This window comes from Pan paniscus, chromosome 12 (genome assembly GCF_029289425.2).
Source record: "Pan paniscus chromosome 12, NHGRI_mPanPan1-v2.0_pri, whole genome shotgun sequence".
NCBI lineage: Eukaryota > Metazoa > Chordata > Mammalia > Primates > Hominidae > Pan > Pan paniscus.
The window spans coordinates 32712208-32736869 of NC_073261.2; the positions used below are offsets into that span (position 1 = coordinate 32712208).

The window sequence follows — 24662 nt, forward strand, 5'->3', positions numbered from 1 at the left end:
CTTCAGAAGAATATTGGTTTTGAAGTCCTCCTGCTGTGACAGTTCCCAGCATGTGGGCAGCAGGTAGGAATTTTGGTTTCTTCCTAGGAAAGGCAGAGACAGGGCCTACAGAAGCTGGGGCTGCAGCCTGTGGCGATGGGGTCTACACATTAGTTCAGACAGAAGAGGCAGATGGGTTCTTTCTGGAAGGCTTGTGTGATGTCTGAGACCATTTTCCTGAAGGAAGGAAATTAGGAAAGGTATGATTCAAACTTCTTCATCTTATGCCCTGAGAAACAAAGACCAAAGCAAAATTTGACTCAGGTTGTGACTCAATGATACACTTCTGTCTAGAGTAGAATAGGCTTTATTTTGCATAAGACAAAAATAGAACCTGAGGCACAAAGAGAGCTCTCAGATCTGTAGGTAAAATTGTCAGATGCATGCATAACTCACAGGGCACTACATCCTACCCTTTTCTTTTGTATAGAAAAATGAACCTCAGAGAGGCCAGAAATGGTGGCTCACACCTATAATCCCAGCACTTTGGGATGCCAAGGCTGGTAGATCAGGTTGGAGACCAGCCCGACCAATATGGGGAAACCCCATCTCTACTAAAAATACAAAAACCAGCCAGGAGTAGTGGCACACGCCTGTAATCCCAGTCACTCAGGGGACTGGGCAGAAGAATCACTTGAACCCTGAGGTTGCAGTCAACTGAGATTGAGCCACTGCTCTTCAGCCTGGGCAATAAAACAACACCTGTCACAAAAGGAAAGAAAAAGAAGGAAGGACGGAAGGAAGGAGAAAAGAAAAGAAAAGAAAGAAAAGGAGAAAAGAAACCTCCATTTTGTTGAGTTTTGACTTTACTCCAAAAAGCTTGAGGTTTAAGAGTATGAAATTGGGACCAATTTACACCATAGATGATGGGTCCTGAATATTCTGAAAACCATTCTTAATGCTCATTGTGATTGGTTTAGGAAAGATCGATTTAGTACAAAAGAAAAAAGTGATTGGTTTAGGAAACTGTATTTCACTGAGATTTTACTCTCATTATTTCATTTTGATGTCATAATTTTCTCCTTTAAAGTATTTCGAAAATTCTCAATTACAAGCCACCACTGCAAAATAATTTCTAAATAAATAAGCAATATTTATTTACTGAACATTTGGTGAAATTTCATCAGATCAGATTTCACCCAAAATTTGATCAGATTTCACCCAAAAATGCTAAAGAGGCATTTAGTATATTCTAAAACACAATACTACCCTCAAATTATTCAACGTATTACCTAAATTGTATATTATAGAATATTTTGTCTTCTGCATATATTTATGTGCCACCTTTAGAATTGAAGGTAATACATTTATGCACAACATATGGAATAAAATATTCTCAATAAAATTTAGGATATACAACAAGTATAAAATTGCAAGATATCTGAAAACTATTTTCTGAGTTCTTAGAATACATAGGAACAACTAATGAATACATAAATGATACAAGTAAAATTAATCTTCACTGTAGTTCACAAGTATGTAGGAAGACAGGATAACAAAATAAGAGTAAAAACATTTTTACTAATTAAGCAAATGACATCATTTCATAGAAACAAGCTCAGTTTGTTGAAAAATTCAACGTAGGGCAGTCTGTTTTGGATTGGAAAAGTAGCAGGAACTCCTCCTCTGTTAGCTGTGTTCTCACCCTAGAAATATACTTATGGTCTCACTGATACTTGCTGTAGAAGTAATAATATAAAGTCTGATCAGGGATCAGGGCCTCACCATATAGCGGTAGTAGCTTTCAGACATCTTCACAGCCAGTTCCAAAGCCACTCTGTGTGTCCCAGAGAAGAATGAGCTTGGCTCCTTGTACCTCTTTATATTGAATCTCTGAAAAATCACACTCACTTTGAAAAGGCTGTACATTTCTTGGAGTTTGGGATAGCCATTAGGGTTCTTGATTAGATTTCACCAGAAGAGAGGAAATGATTGATTCGACACCTTGGCTAATCTCCATAAACACACTTTAAACTTCCTCTCATCAAGAACCACTGAGTTTACAACAAATGAACCCTCAAATACCAAATTTGTAGATAATTTTTGGAGTACTTGAATATTTTACTCATCAAAAGATGGGAAAGAGGATACCATCAATTTATGATTTTAATAAATGTCTTCAGAAGTCTGGAATATTTTTTCTCCTTTTTCTTTTTTTTTTCTTATGTTTTTGGAAATGTTTTGCCTGAAATTGGCTTTAATTCTAATAGTCACTGAACTAGACTGGAAATGCACTTTGCTGTTGCTTTTAAGACTTGATCTCTGGTTTTTATGTATTAATGTATTACTGTCAATTCATATATTATATATATATTTTCTGGCTCTGTAGCCCAGGCTGGAGTGTGGTGGTGGAATCACAGCTCACTGCAGCCTTAAACTGCTGGGCTCAAGTGATCGTTTTGCCTCATTATCTCAAAGAGCTGAAATTACCGATGTGAGCCACTGCACCCGGCCTATTAATTTATGTTTTTAATAAAAGCATAAGAATTATCCTTATTATAAATTAAGAAATAGAATATCTTTAAGAAAATATTTTTAAGGAAATATAATATCTTTAAGGAAAAATGAAATCTCCAGTAGCTATAGACTCCTATGAAAACCACCGTTACCAATAGCAATTTTGTGTATGTCTATATAACACATACATATGTAAATATATATAACATATACATGAATTTTTTCACATTCGGCAGTCATTGAAGAATAAAAATTATAATTTATATTAATAAAAAGTGAAATAAGTAAAATTTGCTGTTTAGTGAACACTTTGCTTAGCAACTTAAATGAAGCTGCAGAAAATGTGAATTGGATAATAGATGTAAAGAGATGTCATGAGGGCTTCACAGATGGACAAATAGAGGTAAACTAGGAGAGTAATAGTGACATATGGAGGATGAGAGTATCACGTATGTCCTTCATAAACAGCATCATGTGTGATTGACTGTAGCACAAAGGGGAGCTAAGTAGAGAAGATGAGGAGAGTACATATTCAAGGATATAATGTTTGATAATTTTTTCATAGTAAACAAATACATTATTGAATTCAGGAAGCCAAACAATCCCCATTTTGGATGTGTAAAACATAAATTTACTTTGTTTTGAATGTGCAAAACAATATATTTTGGCTGATTTTTAGTATTTCTCTGTCTTTGGTGGCTGATTCACTATGATATTTTAAGTTTGAAACCACCACCAAAGATGAAGAATCTCTTAAAAGCAGCCAAAATAAACTGTTTCATTGTGAGGGAACACTTAATAGAATGACAACAGACTGCTCCACAATCATAAATCATAAATGTAAGTATAAGACGGTGGACTAATATTTGTAAAGTGTCAAAAAATGTAACTGCCAATATGGAGATGAATGTGAATTGGAAATATCTTTTATATAGGAGGATAAAATGACTCTTGTCATATAAGTATAATAAAAAAGGGACTTTATATCCTACTAAGGGCTTCTAGAACAGTACGCATAAGATCTACTTGAAAGATAATTCCAACACCTCTGCCACATTGAATCTGGCTTTATTTATTGCTTAGTCTCTTAACAGTGTTTCCTTTATGTATCTTTTCTGTTTCTATACATGTCTGGTAAGTTTTACGCAAAAAGTGAACTATGTAGAGTAGACTAATGTAGAAAGCAAAACCCACATGTGTTCCCTTTTACTAGGCTGTATGTGTGTGTTTTGGGGGAGGAGGTTGAATCAATCTAGTCAGGAGTTGATTTGGTTTTGGGACTTTTTCCTCTTAGAGTTATTTCCAGGGCACCATAAGTTTCACGCTCATCTAGCATTACTTTGTGTTTCAGGTTGGACTGGTTCAGCAGCATTTCTTAATATCTGCTGTATCCTCACATTTAAGTTTCCTTCCAAATTCTGTTCAGTCCCCCAGAAGACACTGCTTTGACCTGTTACTCAACAATCGTGAGCCTAGTTGGGGGTGGAGATGAGGATGGAGAAGCATTCTCTGTCAATCTGATGAAGCTCAGTCATAGGTTGACACTGTTTCTGGGTCTGCATGGTTGGAATCCTTTTTTTTTTTTTTTTTTTTTTTACGGTGTCTCGCTCTGTTGCCCAGGCTGGGGTGCAGTGGCATGATCTCCGCTTACTGCAAACTCCATCTCCCGGATTCATGCCATTCTCCTGTCTCAGCCTCCCAAGTTAGCTAGAACTACAGGCACCAGCCACCATGACCAGTTAATTTTTTTTTTTAAATATTTTTAGTAGAGACTAAAGCCAAGATGGTCTCGATCTCCAGACCTGGTGATCCGCCCACCTCAGCCTCCCAAAGTGCTGGGATTATAGGCGTCAGCCACCACGCCTGGCTGGAACCTTCTTAGTGATCCTGTCCCACCTTCAGATGTAGGTCTAAACCCTCCACATATTTTTTTTTCCTCTTTTTTCTTTTCCCGTTTCCAAAGTTCAATTAGTTTTACCAATGTCCCAAGGGCAATGACATTCCTTATCTTTTCCTTTGTAATTTAAGATTGTGTTACACAGGAGAGATGAGGAGGTAATTACAGGTCTTTAAATGTAATATTCTGTGAATCTCTTCACAGACTGTAAAAAAATGTATGTGGCACATATACACCATGGAATAATATGCAGCCATAAAAAAGGATGAGTTCATATTTTTTTTGCAGGTACGTGGATAAAGCTGGAAGCCCTCATTCTCAGCAAACTAACACAAGAACAGAAAATCAAACACTGCATGTTCTCACTCACAAGTGGGAGTTGAAAAATGAGAACACATGGATACAGGAAGGGGAATATCACACACCGGGGCCTGTCGGGGGGTGGGGAGCCAGGGGAGGGACAGCATTAGGATAAATACCTAATGTAAATGACGGGTTGATGGGTACAGCAAACCTCCATGGCACATGTATACCTATGTAAAAACCCTGCACATTCTGCTCATGTACCCCAGAACCTAAAGTATAATAACAAAAAAGCATGGTTTATGTCTTAATGTTGATTGATATTAACTTATCATAAAAGAAATTATATATATACACATTTGAAAAATTAGGCTTAAAATTGAATTTATCTATTTCAAACATCTTTTCTTACATTTACAATATTAAACAATACATATATCATTCTCTTCTTCAAGAAAAAACTCATAGTTTCTCTCCTTCATTGCAATGCTGCCTGGATCTTATCCTGGTTATTTTTACGTTTCCTAACCATTACCTTCCTAAAATATTATTCAACATTCTAACTTCTAATACTAATTAATGGAGTTTGCAATTTATATAAATAAAACACTGTAATATAACATTTGTGTGTTTCAATTCTTTTTCTTAAACTTCTTTCTTAAACTTGGGATTCATTAATTTGTTGCATTTTGGTGTTATTCTCTTTGTTTTATAGAATTATTTTGTATGATGAGATCACAATTTATTTAGCAATTCTACTGTTGATGAATATTTATTTTGTCTCCAATTTGGAGCTACTATGAAAATTGATGCAAAGATCAACATTATGTTTATCTCAAAATATACATAGGCAGTCAGTGGAATATATTTTAGAATTAGAGTATCTAGCCAATAAGGAATGCTCGTAGTCAGTTTGCCAAAAAATATTTCAGTTTATACCCCTCCAGTCATGAATAACTTTCATTGATTCTTTCTTTTTTAATGTACTTTTAGTTTTAGGGTACATGACAACGTGCAGGTTTGTTACATGCCATGTTGGTGTGCTGCACCCATTAACTAGTCATTTAACATTAGGTATATCTCCTAATGGTATCCCTCCCCACTTCCCCACCCCACAACAGGCCCCGGTGTGTGATGTTCCCCTTCCTGTGTCCTTGTGTTCTCATTTTTCAATTTCCACCTATGAGTGAGAACATGCAGTGTTTGGTTTTTTTTCCCTTGTGATAGTTTGCTGAGAATGTTGGTTTCCAGCTTCATCCATGTCCCTACAAAGGACATGAACTCATCCTTTTTTATGGCTGCATAGTATTCCATGGTGTATATGTGCCACATTCTGTTAATCCAGTCTATCATTGTTGGACATTTGGGTTGGTTCCAAGTCTTCGCTAGTGCGAATAGTGCCGCAATAAACATATGTGTGCATGTGTCTTTATAGCAGCATGATTTATAATCCTTTGGGTATATACCCAGTAATGGGATGGCTGAGTCAAATGATATTTCTAGTTCTAGATCCCTGAGGAATCGCCACACTGACTTCCACAATGGTTGAACTAGTTTACAGTCTCACCAACAGTGTAAAAGTGTTCCTATTTCTCCACATCCTCTCCAGCACCTGTTGTTTCCTGACTTTTTAATGATCGCCATTCTAACTGGCATGAGATGGTATCTCCTTGTGGTTTTGATTTGCGTTTCTCTGATGGCCAGTGATGATGAGCATTTTTTCATGTGTCTTTTGGCTGCATAAATGTCTTCTTTTGAGAAGTGTCTGTTCATATCCTTTGCCCACATGTTGATGGGGTTATTACGTGTATTTAAATTTTGCTAATTTTTATGAAGGCCTGTAGTTCAACTTGTGGATTAATTTTTATAATTCTGAGTACTAATAAAAGTAATCCCTTTTTCATATTTGGCCAGTTATTTATGCCTCCAATTTTATGAAGTGCCTGTTCAAATATTTTACCCAATTTTATATTGGGTTCATTTTCTTTTATTTATGACATTCATTAATCACATGTATTGCATTTTGTTTCATATAAGTTGGGATAAATATTTTTCTCCACTCTTGGTTTCCATTTTAATTCTTGGATGGTATATTTTGAAACACAGAAGTCATTATTTTTGATATAAACTAACTAAATTTTCCTTCTTAATTGTTACTTTTTTGTCCAGGTTAAGAAATCTTTCTCTATGAGAATATTTTATTATGTTCCCTTCACCTTCACAACATGAATCCATGTGGAAATGAACTCTGTATGTTTTGAGATAGGGGTCAGTATTCAGTCATTTCCATTTGAATATTTAATTGATCCAGCATTGTCCTGATCACCTTGTAAATTTCACTTTAGAACAGCACTCTTAATAATGCATGAGCATTTGTGTATAAGATGAGATTTACAAAGATAAGCACAGCATAGGAGGTCAAATAAGATTACCTCAAGGTATGGATTCAGAAATAAAACACATGAATAAGTATAATATTGTTAGATGAAGAGAAAGAAAATATTTCCAGGTTACCATTGAGTCTTTTTACTCCAAGTTTTTTGAAGAAGCACAAGATTCCTACTTTCTTCCGTTGATTTTATCTTCATTTAGACACCTCTGTCATCTCTGATTTCACTTTGTGACATTCAGAAATAATGAAAAACCAGAGAATATATTCTATGCCATGCATCATGGGTAATGATTTTCCAAAAATGATTAAACAAAGAACCAATACACATGGTTTTAGTTTTTTCACCATATTTAATAGAAACTGTATTAATGAGTTGTGATGACATTAGAAAGCAACTAAACACATTAAATATAACTTATTTGTCCTCTTTGATGAGGCACAAAAAAGAGGGCTTCCTGGGATAAAGGGGTTTACACAGCATGTGGACACATTACCAATTTGTCTCTGGTCAGAGGTGACTACAGTGAAAGATAGGCCCGAGAAGAGGTGAGAAGGAGCAATTATGGATGGTGTATATAAGGGAACTTTGATCAACATCAACAATGCTCATGGTTCTACCTTCACAATCCAGGAATAATCCTCCTCAGCTGCTAGGCCTTGGAACATATAGCACCACATGTGGGGTGTGGTAAAGAGACTGCAGTGAACGTCCTCCTTAACACATCCAAGAAGAAAGAGTCCCTCCTCTCCATCTATCTTGTCATTCTGTCTCTTCTCTTTCCAATAATTGTTACAGACACCAAAAGCCCAATTCCAAGGGTCCCCCACATGAACCTCCCAATAATATTTGCCAGATGTGAAAGTCTGAGCGCTCTACTCAGGAAAACATTCAGATGTTGCCATGATGCGGGGACCATCTTGAGGGTCACATCCAACATTCATGCTTCTTAAGTCTCCACACAGGAAGATATATGACTATTGGCTCTTTCAGGATGCAGAGTAATATCAACTGCAAATTTTTTTAAAAAAAGTATGGACACATGTAAATAATAAAAGTTAAAATTCTTGAGGGAAAAATTGTTCTACCAAGTATCTACTTTACCAAGGAATTTGAAGTTACAAGAACAGGATAATTTTGATTATAACATTTAATAAAGGACAAGGAAGATTAATATTCTCTACAGGAAAAACAAAATCCTAAAAACAGACATTGAAAATTTGGAAACTCAAAAATTGAGAGTCAAATATAAGACCAGCCTGTTTTAATCCAATTTCCAATGTGAAAGTGAGATATTATATGCCCTGACTGCCCTTTAGCTATCAAGGTCATTATTATTAAAATATTTCTTGTTCTTAAATACTAGTGATATAACTTTGGCAAGAATGGGAAGAGTTTCACTTACTCAAGCACTACTCTAGATAACTGGATAAAAGTCCATATGTCCAAATTATAAGTGATAACTTAAGGCAGATTTCTGCAAAATCTTTTACATTGGATTATTAAACTTCCATCTCACCATTAGTACACTTACTCAATTTTTTATTTCTTATGTCATTCCTTTTACCCAATATATAACTCAATACATGTGAGCCCAGAACATAATTGTTTTTCACTATGTTTTACCCTTCAAGTTATAAACTGGAGTATAAATAGAAACACAGATATAAAAGGGTTGCGTTGTCATATTGTTCACTTCCTTCTGAAATGAAAAAAGGATTTGATGAAGGGTAAAATATTATGCTCATGATTCTAACAAGAAGTAATTCATTGTAGAAATTCTGCCAATGGGCTGACACTCACCTCTGAATCCATTGAGACTGTCCAGCAGTCCAGTGATGGGCCCTGCACTGAGCTCTGGATTCACAGGCTTGGGCACTTGCAGCAGCAGGGACTCACCCCTGCAAGGAGAAAGATGCAGTTACTACATCTACAGAAAAAGAAAACACACACACACACATAAAAATCACTACATTTATTCAAAAGACATTTCATGAGAATCCCTTTAACCCACACATTTGCTAATTCCAAAATTATCATTTTGTTTTTCAAATTCATTATTATTCACAGTTCCTGGTTTTCAGGCATGATGGAAAAGTCTATCTGAGTGAGAATTCATTCTGATCTTTCTTCTTATTGCTCCAAATTAGTAAGGATCATTAGTCTTAAGGCTAGGAGAATATTCAAAAATGAAATTCTGGTTCCAGAACTCACCAGGCTTCCCTGAAATCACTGTCTGGGAAAGTGGGGTTATTTGAAGGCTGCTGTATTCGTTGCTTCCTTTTCAAGGCCAGGGTGTTGAAACTTGATCCAGGCAGGGGGATCTGCCTTTTATAGCTCAGGTTCTCTGGAGGCCTACACAGTTCTAACATTCTGACAGTTTGTTTCATCTGTTTTTCAGAATTATATATTTAAATATAAACAAGAAATCATCAACACTTTTCACTGCTAAGATACTTTCAAACACTTTTCTCTCTGGCTTCCCCTGGTTGGCTTTGTAGCCATGTAGAAAATGTAACATTTTCTCCTTCAAATATGCAGGCTTTTGAGCAACAAAAAGGAAATTAGGAATAGAGATGTTCACTTTCTTTATTCTTTCATTTATTTATTTTTTGTTTTTATGGTTTTGCAGAACTTTCATTGAACTGCCTAATAAAATAACTAAGTATGGTAACAAAATAGATGACTACATGGGGTGGGGGATGGATAAAGTACAACCAGGATAAAGTAGTATCAATATCTGAATCAATTATGCCTTCAATATCAAAGTTCCTGCTTGATATTTGTGGAAACTGAACAAACATCTACTAAAATATTGGTACACTCTCACCTGTGTAATATGTCTCCAAAAGCCTATAAAAAGATAAAGGCTTAGTGTTTTCCACAAGATGCATCTTCCACTAAGTTCAGTGTGAGATTTGGAGGCAGTTTCTGAAGATATTATTTCCCTACCATTGTCCCTCCTGGAAAGCATTTTCTCTTTCTTTTCTTGTGAAAATCCCAGTCTATCATATTGTCATGAATTAATGTTCTGATAAAGTCTAAGTTTTGAAGACATTCTCTTTATAAGTGAAGGGAGAGGAGGCCCAGAGAGTCTACGCTCTGCTGTAACCATAGAAATGCTACTCAGTCATCTTCCCTAAGCCCTGTTGCCAAAATGAGTGGACCCCAAAATAATACTAGTGTGATCCTAGATTTTCCAACTTCTCCATCGTGCCATGCATCCAAATTAATCTAAACGCCAACGAATAACTTCTCATTTTATCCGCTTTCAAAAATCCTAAATATGCCATTGACTTTTTATGGTAAATATTTTGGGGGGCTGTTACCTTGACCATCCCACAAAGTTTTGTTGCTGGTGGATAAAGTAGGAGGGACCTTAGGTCTGGCAGAATCACTAGGAGAGGCTATACCCTCCCATCAAAGCAGCATTAGTTATAGAAATGTGTTTTTGGAAACAAATCATGGAAGTAAAAGGGGAGATGGATTTCAGGAGAGAGGAAAAACACCCATGCATGTGAATGTTCAACATCCCGATACCCCATGGTCAGTCCGTACCTGGAGTAGCTCCACATCTGCTTTATGGCACATTTTCTTCAGCTCCTAATACATTCCTCTTAAAATCTCCCTCGCATGTTCCATTCTGGCTTTGCTGTCATTGAGTTGCTGAAAAATGTCCTTGCCCTGCTTTTGCAGCCTCTCCAAGTGATGTTGCTCTTCTTCATGGAGAAATGCAGGCATCTTCTGATATTCAGCTCTGATTACTTCTATCCTTAAACTCACATAATCCTGCAGTAACAATTGGTCAAAATAGAAATGTTGTATCCATCTTCTTTTGAATTTCACTGATTCCTCTTAGCATCCTGAATATCCAATAGTTTAGCCCTCAGTCTTGTCAGTTCTCAGATTCCACAAAATGTTATTCCTCTCCTTTTTTCTGCGTTAATAACAACATAGTTGTTTCAGTTATGTTTACTTGATTAATGATAAAATGTTTTCTAAGATAGTTATATAAAAATGGATTTCTCTCTTCCAATCCACATTTATACAAAGAAAACACAGTTTTTGCTTAAGAATTAAACTATTGAGCTATATTGACTAGATAGAAAACCATTATTTCTATTTTGGAGGATTGGGACAAGTTATGTAAACCCATTATATGAGAAATGATGAAATGACCTCATACTAGCGTTGTCAGCTCAATGCATTTCACCCAGCATAACATAGTCTAATATGGTTTCATTTATTCTCTTCCAACCTCACCCTAATCTGCAGCATGGGCTGCTTTGTGGTTCCTCAACATCCCAAATAAATGCAAATGCAATATTACTGCACATGCTGTTTTCTATACCTAGAATTCTTTTCATATATATATTTCTCATATATACTCATATATATATTCTTCATATATATGTATATATGGATATATATGAGGAATATATATGTGTATCTGTGTGATATGTGTATGTGTGTATTTCACATATCTGCATGATGGCCATTTGCTTCTCTCATTTCCATTGCAAGATTTGTATGTTTTCTTCCTTCTTTACTACTTAATTTTCTAAGTTGATATTTGACATAGACTAGGTACTCATAAAATATTTTCAATGAATTCATATTAGAATGAATTAATGAATTAATATTAGATATCATACCCTCAAGAGAAATATCTACAAAGAGAAAACATTTCTAGAATTCTTCTCAAGTCCTTAGAGTGCTCCTTATATTAAATACTAGTTGCCATATTTCTTGCATATTTATGTCTTCATCAAGACAAGTCTACCTTTCTCACTTTTCCCATTATGCATTATGATTTATTCAATATTAATTAGTTCAGATACTTAATTTCATGCTTTCCCTAAATTTGCATTGTTGCTCCTTCTGTCTGAAATTTGATTCACATTTCAAATATACTTGCCCACCAGGATTCAAATTCATGCTGACTCAGCTTCAGAAGTTTCACCTAAAATTTCCATGACTGCCAAATAACTCTTGTGCCCAGGATTTATTCAGGCAGCCCATGGGGAGCAGTGTGAAATGGCCCAGTTTCTTGTGTTTGTTGGTGTATTGCTATAGGTTTGTATGGAAACAGATGAGCATGCTTGGGTAACATCTGTGGTTTGGTTAGAAATCCTATCAAAGAATCACAATATCTTACATAAAAAATAGGCTATTTTTTTCTCAACTGTTTTTTCCTTTTTTATTGAATTCCAGATACATTATGGGTTGAGATCAAGTTCCTATTTTGAGTCACCCATTTGCCCAGTGCAAGTTCCTAGAGAAGGTAGAGTATTACAAGGCTAACCTTCTAGCATCTGGTTCTGGTGGTTTTCATGTTCAGGTTTTTGTGATTTTCACAAGCTTTTCCCCATAAAGACTGCATTTTCTTTAGGAGCTTCTCCTGCAAAAGAGTCAGGAATTGGAGCACCAATGAAGACAATAAAGTATCATTCACACTCTGATATATGAAGGGGCCCAGAATGAGACACAAATCAGCCTATAGGAAATAGTGTTTCCTTTGTTTCTCTTCATGTTTGTCAAATCTGAGAGGTTTGAAGCCAAGGAAGCTCATAACAGAGATGTTTAAAGGGACACAGAGATGGCATCATCCAATCTCCAAGAAAATAGACCCACAGGAATTTCATGTGTCCTTTGGAGAAATAGATCTTCAGAGGCATCAGTTACCCAGTGTTCCTCAGCAGCCCACTCAATGGGACAGTGTCTGTGATCCCGGTGCTCCTGAGAGCTGGAGCAGAGCAAACAGAGCAGACTCTTGTCCACTTCACAGAACATCTTCTTTGTCTCCCTGTGAGTGCCACACATTTGCTCTTCAGAGCTCAGGAATAGCCAGAGACTGGCTTTTCTGGCAAGGGAAGCCATCTTCTTCAGTCAAATGTTAGTTTTGAGGTTTCTCTGCTGTGTTGTCTTTATGCATTCAAAGCACTGAGTAACAACTGGGATGTCTTGCCAGTTGAGGTAGAAACAGGGCCTGCAAAAGCTGTGCCCACAGTCTATGGTGACCGGGTCTATGAAGTAGTTCATGCAGATGGGGCAGCTGAGTCCCCTCTGGAAGACTTGCGAGATTCCAGAATTCATGTTTCTGAAGAAGGAAGAGCAACATGTCATTTTGGGGTCTGGGTTGGTGAAAATCTGTGTACATGTGGTGATATGTGATAGCTATATTTTCTTCTCGACAGTGCCGATTAAAGCAGAACAAACTATTTCCTCTGTAACAAAAATAAAAAAATTCATACACAAGGAGAGCCTTCAGGCTTTATAGCAGACATTACTGACTAGATGACTCACAACCCCTTCTATTCGTAGTTCCGGCCCATAACATAAAGCAAATCTGTTCAAGAACCTATTCCCTAGATGTCGATATGAAACTCAGGTTTTAGTCTTAAGTTGTCTAGAATAAATCAAGGTTGTCCCTATTTCTGTTTCAAGTAACTACTGAATGACTATGGAAGAGAAGTACAAAACCTACATTGGCTAAAAAAATATGAGAAGATGGACAGAGGGCACTATGATGTGTTTTTAGAGAGGGACCCAGAAGCCCATCTCTTTAAAATAAAAATCAACCCTGCAAGAAAACCAATTAACCAGATAAACAAAAAACAGCAATTAAACCAGTTTAGGTTCACTAGTAGAGAAAATACATAATGAAAGATATTGGGTTTATTTTTCTTACGGATTACATTAACTTCTTCCTTTGGCTACTCAAACTCTGAACTGACATATAGTCAATTTTTTAAAAACTGAAACATGTATAATTACATTACTATGGTATTATGGTTAATTTTAGGTGTCAACTTGACTGGATTAAGTAAAACATGGAGAGTTAGTGAAACATTATTTCTGGGTGAGTCTGTGAAGGTGTTTCCAGAGAGACATGTGAGTTGGTGAGCTGAGCGGGGAACAGCAGCCCTCAATGTGGGTGGACACCATCCAATCAGCTGGGAGCTCAGACCGAAGAAAAAGGGCAGAGAGAAGGCAATTTCTTCTCTCTCTCTCTCTGCTGAAGCTGATTCTAACTCAGCCACGATATTGGTATCTCCAGGACACTAGCTTAATGGCAGGCAATATTCAACTTCTCAGACTCCATAATCAAGGGAACCAATTCCCCTAGTAGACTTCCTCTCCTGTATAGTCATGTGTAGAGTGAGGACAGATAGATGATTGGAGAAATGCATTCAGCAGTTTTGTTATTGTTTGAACATCGTAGATTATACTTACAAAAACCTAGATGGTATAGCCTACTACACACCTATGGTATACAGTATAGCATATTGTTCCTAGGCTACAAACCTGTACAGCATGTCCTGTATGGTATACTGTAGGCAATTATAACACAATGGTAAGTATTCTCTCTCTCTCTCTTTGTGTGTGTGTGTGTGTGTATATATATATATACACATATATACATATATATACACATATATACATATATATGTGTATATATATACATATGTATACCCCCTATTGTTCTGTCTCTCTGGAGAACCCTGACCAATATAAACTGTAATCTTTGCTTTGGCAGTTTGAAGTCCTTTACCTTACTCTCTTTTACTAAACACTGCTGAATTTAAGTGCCAAAAGTGAAAATTTAAGAATTGCAAATATTTTTCAGAGGTCATCTGAGCCGTTTCCAGAAATTTTTCATAGTTTCTTCTGACATAAGCTTCAATTAAAATGACAACTAGTATCATGTATCAAATCATGCCTTATACATTTATCTGTTCAACAATTGTGTTTTGATTTCTAAGCTAGGGTATTTTGGAGAGCCTTCTCATTTCCTTTAGTATCACCATTTTATCTCATCATTGCCTTAGTAATTTAAAATCATGTCTAAAAGCTTAACGTTATGAAAGCACAACATTTACAGTATTCAGTAATTGTCTCTTTTTACTTAATTCAGTGTACCAACATTAGTACATGCAGTGCACACACATGTTTTAATGTGAATTCCATATATTCACGATGCATACAAATCTATTGCAGCAAACATTAGATATTTAAAATTTTTCAAAAATATATTGAACACTTATGGAATACACAAAATAACAACAATTAATAACCTCGTGTCATAAAATGAATAGTAATAATATGAGTTACAAATAATATAATTAAGTAGGTTTAAGACAGATATTTTTATCACTGTAATTTATTATTTGGTAACGGAAGGGAGAAATAATTTTCTCCATATAAGTTGCACTCATCCCAGGATTCTATGAATGTTTCCTGCAGTTATTCTTCCAAAAAAAATTCTGTTAAGTACTCCTCAAGATCAGGAGCTCATCCACTGCAGAGTTGACTTTCAGAGGTCACCTGAATGCAGGTAACTCTAAGTGCTGTTTTTCTCCTCTGGAGAAAAATGAGCTTGTCTCTTCTACATCCTTTTATATGAATCTTTGAAGACCATACTCACCTCTTCAGGGATATTTAAGGTATTAAGAAAGGTGGAAACAGAGATGATTAGGTTTATGCAATATTTAGTACACACCTTTTCATCACTGATTAAATTAGCATCACACTTTGATTGTAAAAACCACTGCCTGAATGAAGCATATCTATCATCAATCTTTTCAAGGTAAACGTATGCTAGAAATTAACTAAGATTCAATTAATACTGTTTCTTGAGTTTCTTCCAAGGCACAGGCATTCCTCTAAGTGCACACGTATTTATTTATTTATTAATTCTAGAGAAAAGTTCTCCCTCTGGAGTGCAGTGGCACAATCTTAGCTCACTGCAGCTTTGAATTCCAGGGCTCAAGTAATCCTCCCACTTCAGCTTTCAAAGTAATGATTAGAGGCTTATGCCATCGCACCTAGTTAATTTTTTTATTTACTTTTTTCTTAAAGACAGGATATGGCTATATTGCCTAGTCTAGTCTCTAACTCCTGGCTTCAAATTATCATCTGACTTCAGCCTCCCAAAATGCTGGGAATACGGGGTGAGCCATAAATGCTCCTTTAATACAGCTACAGGGTATTCTCAGAGAAGGCAAACAGGAAGTAATATTTCCTTTTTTGTTTTTTATCACTCTAAGATAATTCACTAATTAACCAAATGACCCCAAATAATAATTTAGAATGTCTTATTGGGTCCCAGGAGTTGACCGTGTGCCTCAGGATTTGAGATATACAATAAATGATGAGCTAAAACAGAACATGTTGAATTTAAGGGACTATGAAACATCCAGCTGATGATGATGTGAGATGATACATTACCTACATGATGAGATGAAATGAGCTGAATGATGTAGGCATTGGCATGTAGCTTTAGGCTAATATTGATCTCCTGCATTTCTGAATCTTTGTAACTGTACTTACTTGCAGTAAATGGCTTAGTGTTATTATTTTAGTTAATTCTTTGCTGAAATCTTCATGTAGGTTCAACACTTTCTGAAAAAAAATCGTCACAAATTGGAACACATTTCTTGTTCATGTCTTCCAACCACAAATTTAATGCCTATTTTTCATTTTAATTAGGCAATTTTGGTAGAGTTGAAAAATAAATTAGTTTTACAAAAATATTCTTTATTATTTTTCTGCTATTTTGCCTTTTTTTGTTGCAATGCAATTTAAAAACCATTTGCAAACTAAATATTAAAATGAAGAAAAAAGTAATAATCAAAGAAGCTGACATGGGAACAGTTAATAGCCTGGAAAAAGTTAGGTGTCAAAGAATGTTTTCAGTTATTGAACCCAGCTCATCCTTTTAACCATTAACCTTTCAGCAAGAATTGTTTTTTTTTTAAAGATATGTTTTTACAGCACTAGAAAACTTTAATTTTAATTGAAAGGGAACTAAGGGATTTGGGAGAGTAAGAATAATAGAATGCCCTACTTTCCCACATATTAGGCAGCAGATGTGATTTTCATTAACCTCTTCACATAGGCAAATTTGTAGCCCCCGGCTTTGACACAAACCATTTTGAGGCAAGAAACTCAATACCAGAAGGCAGGACAACAACAGCTTAGCTTACTGGACAGGTTTCCATGAATTTCTAACTGAACATGCATATAGATGCACAACAATTGAGAGAAGTGGGAGACTTTATTTGGATAGAACATGGAGTAAACACATTCATGTCACATGTAAGTCCTATGATAGAATGGCATTCTGAATGTGACTCTCCAACAATGAGTTAAAATTCAGCCCAAGAAGAAGTGGCACTTATAGGTACACAATGGGATGAGAGATTGAAAATTTGAATTCCTCCCTAGAAGACCTGTCTCTTGGTCAAGAGATGCTTTTTTTTTCCACTTGTGAAAAAATTTTAATTTAATTTCTGGGATACATGTGCAAAACGTGCAGGTTTTTTACATAGGTATACATGTGCCATGGTGGTTTACTGCACCTATCAACCCATCATCTAAGTTTTTAGCCCCACATGCATTTGCTATTTGTCCTAATGCTCTCCCTCCCCTTGTCCCTCATGCTCTGACAGGACCCAGAGTGTGTTGTTCCCCTCCCTGTGTCCCTGTGTTCTCATTGTTCAACTCCCATTTATGAATGAGGACATGCAGTGTTTGGTTGGTTTTTTGTTCCTGTGTTAGTTTGCTGAGGGTGATGGCTTCCAGCCTCATCCATGTTCCTGCAAAAGACATGATCTCATTCTTTTTTATAGCGGCATAATATTCCATGGTGTATATGTACCACATTTTCTTTATCCAGTCTTTCATTGATGGCCATTTGGGTTGGATCCATTTCTTTGCTATTGTAAACAGTGCTGCAATAAACATACACGTGCATGTGTCTTTATAGTAAATAGTTTATATTCCTTTGGGTATATACCCAGTAATGTGATTGCTGGGTCAAATGGTGTTTCTGGTTCTATATCCTTGAAGAATCACCACACTGTCTTCGACATGGTTGAACTAATTTACATTCCCACCAACAGTGTAAAAGTTTTTCTATTTCTCCACAGCCTCACCAGCGTCTAATGTTTTTCACAGACACCTTCTCATACTTATGAAGCCAGTGCAAGAAAATAAACTGAGACTCACCTACAAATATCTAAATGTTTAAAATGTGTAACTCTAGCTAACAAACTGTCAATAAATATCTTTTATCTTCCTTGTTTGATAAATATTATATACCTTCATTACGACGTTTAAGGCTGGGCTGGAATTTAGAATTGTCAGACTGATATAGGACCAACAGGTTGCACAGTAAAAGGCTGCTGTAAAGTAACATCAATCACACTGAGATAGCAGAGATGCAAGGGAGAACAAGTTTAATGATCACAGGGTGCTGAATGCGGAGATTGGAGGAGACCCTCAAATCCATCTCTTCAAAGAGTTCTGGGCTGGGATTTTTAAGGAGATTGTGAAATGTGAAAAGCTGGAAAATTAGGGTTGTTGATTATTTGGAGCAAGAGGGATGGACTCCTTAGGATGTGGAGACTGGATTATTTGGTGAGTCCATTGCTTATGGGCTCTTTCAGACAAGCAGAGTCTGTAGTTTCACCAGTCTGCAGAATAGGACAATTAAGAGGAACTATAATCTAGGGTCTACATGACTCTAGCACAATAGGCAATGACTATCAAAAAGCAGGTCAGAGAGCATGCTGACATAATGATTAATGCTGAAACTTTTGCAAGCTTGTTTTATTTACATTTCTCTCTATATATTCTTGCATGATTCATTTCATAAATTTTAAAAACATGGTTTCAAGACCTTAGCATGCATGGGGTAATGTATGTTTATCTGCTCTGGTAAAAAAAAATATATATATATACAGAGAAAACTGGAAAGCTCCTGGTTCAGACATGGAATTTGGAATTTAGAATCTCAAGAGAAACTATAGGAGCAAGAAAACCTCACAGATGTCCCTTCCAGCAATGTTAGAGGGGTCTGGAGGAGTTATTGCATAATTCTCTACTGTGTTGGTCCCAGAGCAAGAGCCAGACTTTTTCCCTTTGCTCCTTATTTCTGAGGCTAAGAGTTTGCTCTGTCTAGTGAGCAGTAAGAGCTTCCCCTTGCAACTTCTCATCTCCAATTTCCTTCTTCCAGGTTTCCCTTGGCTTCTTCTCCCCCATTTGGATGACTGTACTCACTGGTGTTGGAGAGTCAGGAGATTTCTGGGACTTGCAGCTTTTAAAAGTTTATTCCTCTCTCTTCTTCCACTATGCACCTGCATCCAACTATCTGCTCAGCTGCATCTTTCCCATAGAGATTATTCCTCCTAAGTCTCAGCCTTCTGCCCCCAGAGTGAAACCTCCTGTCCTGTCTCTGAATGGCTCCATTCTGGAAAACTCCCAGATCTCAGAGAAACACAGCAACGTGATAGACACCTTGTGGTGGAATAGTCCAGCTTTACCTATGTACAAAGTGAGGCATCCTAGAAGGTGAGGCTCCCTCCTTTTCCTTCACTCTTCTTAGCATTTTGCACCTCCAGCTCTTCGGTGTTATTGTCTCATTCCACTGACCCACACTATTCTTTGTGAAACCAAGGCACTTTTCTAAAAACTTCTGTGCACAGATTTGAGCTGCTTCTTCAAAGTCCATAGATTGGGTCTCAGATTGTTTGAAAGATATCCAGTTCAATTGTAATCAGAAGGGGGTTTCTCAAAGTTTTAGGGTAGCATCCCTTCATACTCCATAAGTACTGGACTTAATGTGCTTGTGGTGGAAAGTTCTCCATCCTAATTATTTTCTCAAGTAGAAATAAATTTTGATTTACCTGAATACAACTTCCTTCCTCTGGTCTGATACAGGGGTTCTCTGGACGGATGCTTCCTAGTGTTTCTCTCTTATATCCCTGAGAGGGGTTGGGGAATGCCATGCAGAGAATTATGTGAAGGGGTGGCCTGCCCCTCCACACCTGTGGGTGTTTCTAGTCGGGTGGGACGAGAGATTGAGAAAAGAAATAAGACACAGAGACAAAGTATATAGAAACAACAGTGGGTCCAGGGGACCGGTGCTCAGCATACCAAGGACCTGCACTGGCACCAGTCTCTGAGTTCCCTCAGTTTTTATTGATTATTATCTTCATTATTTCAGCAAAAAGGAATGTAGCAGGAGGGCAGGGTGATAATAAGGATAAAAACATGTGAGCAATAGAATCTACATCACAATTAAGTTTAAGGGAAGGTACTATGACTGGATGTGCACATAGGCCAGATTTATGTTTCTCTCCACCCAAACATCTCAGCAGAGTAAAGAATAACAAGGCAGCATTGCTGCAAACATGTCTCGCCTCCCACCATAGGGTGGTTTTTCTCTTATCTCAGAATTAAACAAATGTACAATCAGGTTTTATACCGAGACATTCAGTTCCCAGGGGCAGGCAGGAGTCAGTGGCCTTCCTCTATCTCAACTGCAAGAGGCTTTCCTCTTTTACTAATCCACGTCAGCACAGACCCTTTACGGGTGTTGGGCTGGGGGATGGTCAGGTCTTTCTCATCCCACGAGGCCATATTTCAGACTATCACATAGGGAGAAACCTTGGACAATACCCAGCTTTCAAGGGCAGAGGTCCCTGCGGCTTTCCGCCGTGCATTGTGCCCCTGGTTTATTGAGACTAGAGAATGGCGATGACTTTTACCAAGTATACTGCTTGTAAACATTTTGTTAACAAGGCACGTCCTGCACAGCCCTAGATCCCTTAAACCTTGATTTCATACAACACATGTTTTTGTGAGCTCCAGGTTGGGTCAAAGTGGCTGGGGCAAAGCTGCAAATTAACAACATCTCAGCAAAGCGATTATTTAAAGTACAGGTCTTTTTCCAAATGGAGTCTCTTATGTCTTTCCTTTCTACATAGACACAGTAACAGTCTGATCTCTCTTTCTTTTCCCTACATTTATGTATCCCACTGTTAAGAGAAAAATTTTAGGCGGCCTTATCTGGAGTGTGAGAGGTAAGGAAAATCTCCCTTCTGAAGTGGGCATCAAAGTTGTTCTTACATTGAATTTTTGCATTAAAATACAAAAATAAATCGATACAAGAAATAAAATGTTTTCTACAGTTACAATATGTATGTAAAGCCAACATCAGGCAAAATATTTCCAAAGATTCCAAGATATTGGCTAAAATTATTAACTGATAAAATATTTTTCTTTTTTAAAATTTAAAAAATTCTTTTAGATAAAAAGTCATCATTTGGAAGTTTATTGTTGAAAAATTTATGATTCTTAATGAGATGATATTTGAAGAGTTTTTTAAGATTTGCCAAGGTAAATCAATCTTTTGAAGAAACCTAATTATCCATCGTTACACCGATCTGAAGACTCCTGAAATGCCATAACTTGAAAGATATGGTTGTGGCCTTCAAAGTTTCAATAAAAAGACACTCAAGGAACCAGGCTTACTCTTCTCTATAATAGTCAGTCTTCACTTGGCTGCAGAGACTTGTGAGAGCTAACACTGCTACACTATGAGGTCCTGATCCCTAAACTGATGTCATGTTACTTCTACAGCAAGCATTGGTAAGACCATAGGTATGTTCCTCAGGTGAGTTCACAATTTACAGAAGCGAAGTTTCTACTATGTGAAGCTGAACAAACATAATTTAATTTACACATCAGCAAACTGAGATTGTTTTTACGAAATAATGTTCACTTAGTTGGTAAAAATGACTCAATTTCTATATCCTATTTATAAATTATTTTGTCATGTCATTTCACTATGTATTTTTGAATTAATATAATGATTTTTTGTCTATTGTTTTATATATTTTTGGTTGTTCATATGTACGGTAAGGACTCAACAGCATTTGCCAGTTATCTTATAATTCTCTTTTGTACATCCTATAAATTATTTAGTAACATTTTATTCTATAAATAGGTCTCACATGTATTACATACTACTTTATAGGTGGTTTTGCTTCTGAGTCTGTTGGCTACAATCAAGTGTAGTAAAAGTGGTGCATTCATATATACATAAAAGAGAAACTATTCTCAATACACAAGTAAATAATGCATGAAATAATTAGGAAAATATTCTTTCTGATTGTGGTAATTTTTTCTCTTCAGAAGCTTCTGATGATGGACCAATTCTAAAAAAGTCAGGAAATCTTTAGGCCTGCAAAAAAGTGATGCTGGTAATTATCAGAAATCCTCAGGAATGAGAGTGCCATTTGTGCTAACCTCCTGTAGAAATGAGGACCACAATATTTACTTTTGTAAAATAAATGTTTATTACATGATCATTACTTTTTATTTCACAATAGAAACTGGTTCTTACCAGTTTTAAAGGACTTGAAGCATATTGCTGTGTTCAATTATTTAATTATTGGTGTGTTTCAATGCAGGGATGTAGATGATAAAGATATGACAGATTCAACAGCTTATTATATTTATATATAAAGAGGCTGGTTGAAACATGATTCAATTTTACAAAGTTTACTATAATTCTTTTAAGAAAATGTTATTTCAGGTTTAGAGGTCCGTGGTAGCCTTGCTGTATAGGTAAAGTGTGTGTCATGGGGATTTGGTGTACAGATTATTTAGTCACCCAGGTAATAAATATAGTACACAATAATTTTGTTTGTTTGTTTGTTCGTTTTTGTCTTCTTCCTTCCACACTCCAGCTTCAAGTAGGCCCTCATGTCTTCTACTCTTTTTGTGTCCATTTGTTCTCATTGTTTAGTTCCCACTTATAAGTGAGAACATATGGTATTTGGTCCTCTGTTCCTACATTAGTTTGCTTATGATGACGATCTCCAGCTTTATTCATGTTGCTGCAAAAGACATGATATCATTTTTTATGGCTTTATTGTATTTCATGTTGTATATGTACCACATTTTCTTTATCCAGTCTACTGTTTATGGGCATTTAGGTTGATTCCATGCCTTTGCTATTGAAAATAGTGCTGTAGTAAACAGAGGTGTGTGGGTGTCTTTATGTTAGAACAAATTGTATTCCTTTGGGTATATACCCAATAATAGAATTTCTGAGTCTAATGGCAATTATGTTTTAAGTATTTTGAAAAATGTACACTACTTTCCATAAAGGCTGAACTAATTTATACTTCCTTCAGCAGTATGTAAGTGTTTCCCTTTCTTCATGCTCTTGTCAGCATCTGTTATTTTTGACTTTTTAATAATGGCCATTCTCATTGGTGTGAGATGGCATCTCATTGTGGTTTTGATTTGCATTTCCCTAATGATTAGTGATGTTGAACATTTTTTTCATATGTTTGTTTGCTGCATGTTTTTTTTTATAATGTACTTAGAAGCTGATTTTGGGTGGGGGCCTGTTTAAAATGACAACAGATATCAAAGGAGAAATTTGATTTTGTTAATATGTCTTGTATATACAATGTACTCATGCATTTTTATCAATGGGTTGCAAGGAAGGCATTTTCTAGATCATGAGTGAGAGACAGAATAGAGATCATTGGCATTCTCCATATGGCTACGTTTTATCAATTAGTTTATTCTTATTGAAACTTTCACCTGGTTATAAGGATAATGTATTAAACATCATATTTTCAAGTTGATGGTGCCTAGAACAGTAAATATACCCAAATATAATTTTCGATTAAATTACCGTAGTTGTTTAGAAAGCAATGGTTTCTTGGTTAGCTGATTTAAATTTTGATCAAAGGCTACACCAGTTTCTCATAGGGTAATGTTGGAGATGTACTCAAGAGGGGAGGGTTATGACAATTAGATGAAATAATAAGATTAAATCTCAGGGTGGCAGAGGTAAAGAGATTAAAAGGAAGATGAGGTTCATAATGATGAGCACTCCATTTTCTACTGAATGCCTAATTTGTACCATGCAGTATTCTAAGCATGGAAGATAAATCCGTGAATAAAATACATAAATGTACTTGCATTTATGAGTTTTGAATACCAATGGGAGAGTGATAAAGTCAATTGATTAAAGTTTTACTTATACATAACTTTGCTAACATCAAGATACAGTCTAAATTTTCAGAGAGCCACTGGCTAAGAAAACATTATGGAAAAAGAGGCTTTTACATTGGAAAAATTTAGTACCTTAAACAAATATATAGTATACTGGAATTAGCAAAAAAGAAGTGTTCATAGAAGATGCTTATGAAGATGCTATATAGAATCATTATTTGTCTGTTTTCTCCTGTAAATGATTATATTACACATGGTCTACAGTCTGAAATAATCTTAAATAGACTATTATAGAGAGTAAGCAGGCAAACATGATCCTTCTACTCTCCCTAAAGTACTTTCATTCAGTATTTCTGACCCCTGTCCATCAGTTAAGGTCTGAAATCCATAATGCTTGTTTTCTGATACTCACATTCATAGTTATTTTACCCCACAGAAGAAGCTATTAAATGATATGACATATTTATGGACAAAAAATCCAATGAAATGAAAAAACCTAAATGAGGAGTATAGAATAACCAAAGAGTGGATGATAAGTATGAGACTGTTATTTCCATCAGAACCTTTTCAACACAGACGTGCTATAATCTTGTCTATCTGTTTTGTTAATCTTTTCAAAATTTCTGCCCATTAAGAATGTGATCTGAAATTATCATGGTTTATGACATTCTGTAAATGAGTAGAACAATAGTAAAAATGTAAAGATAATAAAACTTTTTAATGTAGGGTCACATTCTTCTTATTATTTC

General features: G+C 36.1%; 1 pseudogene; it reads right to left on the reverse strand.

Moving 5' to 3' along the window:
• Positions 1–7550: 7550 nt before the first annotated feature.
• On the reverse strand, positions 7551–13667 carry LOC100978043 (tripartite motif-containing protein 51-like; annotated as a pseudogene).
• Between the last annotated feature and the right edge of the window lie 10995 nt (positions 13668–24662).